The 2,112-nt window shown below is 46.6% G+C and overlaps 1 pseudogene; it reads left to right on the forward strand.

Moving 5' to 3' along the window:
• Positions 1-1,624: 1,624 nt before the first annotated feature.
• On the forward strand, positions 1,625-1,743 carry LOC134941759 (5S ribosomal RNA; annotated as a pseudogene).
• Positions 1,744-2,112: the final 369 nt, after the last annotated feature.

Genomic DNA, 2,112 nt, shown 5'->3' on the forward strand with positions numbered 1-2,112 from the left:
ATCTTGAATCGGTTTCATTCCTCACTTCCTCCAACTCCGAAAGTCCAAACTCAACGAGGCGTTGAGTATGAAGTGGCCAAGATCCTGGACTCACGTCACCGTTACGGTCAACTACAATATCTTATTGACTGGAAGGGTTATGGTCCTGAGGAACGTTCATGGACCAATGCTTCTGATGTCCATGCTCCTGCCTTGGTCCGGAGATTCCATTCCAAGTTTCCTCAAAAGCTAAAGAAGTGTCCTGGGGCCACTCCTAAAGGGTGGGGTGCTGTCACGATCCGGGTATCTGGACGCCATTTCTTACCCATCAGATGCCTCCTAAGGCTGGCTCAGCGCTCCAGGACCGGATCCCATCTGTTATCCTGATGTGTACATTCCTGTATCCTCTCCTGTCACTCTGGGATGCTGTCACAGTAAACGCCATATTACACCTGGCATGGCGTCTCCCGCGGCCTCCGCCGCCGTCCCTGAACTTCTGCATGCAGAGTGTCTGAGTGGCGATTACGTCAGCCGCGGCCTCCGCTGTGTCCGCGTGGTTGGATGTGCATCTGTCAGCCTGGCGCCTCCTGTCTCCGGTGGCCGGCGCCGCCATTACTGTTTTCATTACCACATGGATTACAAACCAAACTTCCCTCCAAGTGTCTGCATGGGCGCAGCCATCTTGGATTCTGTCAGATGATAATTTCCACCAATCTGTTCTCAGTATTGATAATCTGCATAATTGCCTAGCCAATCCCTTCCTTGCTGCAGGTATAAATACACTGTGCCTGAGCAAGGAAGGCGTCAGTGCTTTGGTTGTCAAACCTAGTTCCTGTTTGTCTCTCTCCTGTGATTGTCTTCCAGGTTCCAGCTCCTGTCTCAAGACTTCCACCATAGAGACCCGCACCAGCATTCCACCTGCGGTGTAGCCTGACTCTCCAATCCATTGTGGATTCATCTGTTTCCAGCTACAACATTACCTGCTTCCAGCTCAGCTTCCAGCAGAGTACAGCTTCCCTTAAAGGGCCGGTGTCCTTTCTACACTTTACCACTCTCCACCGGTATTATTATTTCTCTGCTCTCAAGTTCTACATTTCCGTTCATATTTCATCGCTCCCAAGTTCATTTATTATTTAACTGGTTCCAGCCAGTATCCACTCCGTGCTAACAAGTCTGGTTCCAGCCAGTATCCACAGCAGCTGTTTTATCTTCAGCAACCCAGCTTTTCCTGGAACACCAGCTGGCACAATCCTGGGTTATCTCCATTGCTACAGTCGGGCCTGGTAAGGACTTTCCATCTAGAAGATCATAAGAACTATCTCACACTACCAGTGCCCTGTGGCTCCTGCCATTCTGTAGTACCCAGGAACTGTATTTATTCTTTGCTGACTTTTATGTTTTCTTTTACTGCTGCTGTGTTGCGGAGTTGTCATAATAAACATCATTGACTTTTATCCAAGTTGTCGTGGTCACGCCTTCGGGCAGTTATTATTCATGTTACTTACATGTCCAGGGGTCTGATACAACCTCCCAGGTTCCGGTACATCTCAGCCCCTACAACTGAGGCTGCCTCCCGTCAGCTCAGGCCCTCAGTTGTGACATATTGTGGTCAATAGCTACACTCTCTCATTTGTAAAATTGTAATCTTTACTGCTATATTTCGCTGGCTACGCCCAATTTCATTTGATCTTGGAAGAAAAGCAGTGTCAAGCCTAATCAGTACTTGGATGGAAGACCACTTGGGAATATCAGGTGCAGTAAATATAAAAATATACATCAATACAAACAAAAAGCAGAAGTGGTAGAGCAACCCTTGACCCATACCACTATTGTGCAACTTTACCTCTCTCTATCTGATTTGTACATGAAATTATGTTACCTTTAGTTGGCCGATTCTATACCAGTCAAGCCCAGTCGCATTCCCGTCTCACCTTTCCTCAGAAATCTAGTATCAGGGTCAACTTGCTTAATTGCGCCTAACTGTGAGCAATTCTCACCAGATGGTTAAATTCATTAACCAGTACCTGTAGATAAATGGTTATCTATAGGTATTATAGATAACCATTTTTGCAGGACATTAAGCCAATATTATATCCTCAAAAATAGTGAAATCCAAGACTAGTTCTTTCACCA

Source organism: Pseudophryne corroboree, chromosome 1 (genome assembly GCF_028390025.1).
Source record: "Pseudophryne corroboree isolate aPseCor3 chromosome 1, aPseCor3.hap2, whole genome shotgun sequence".
NCBI lineage: Eukaryota > Metazoa > Chordata > Amphibia > Anura > Myobatrachidae > Pseudophryne > Pseudophryne corroboree.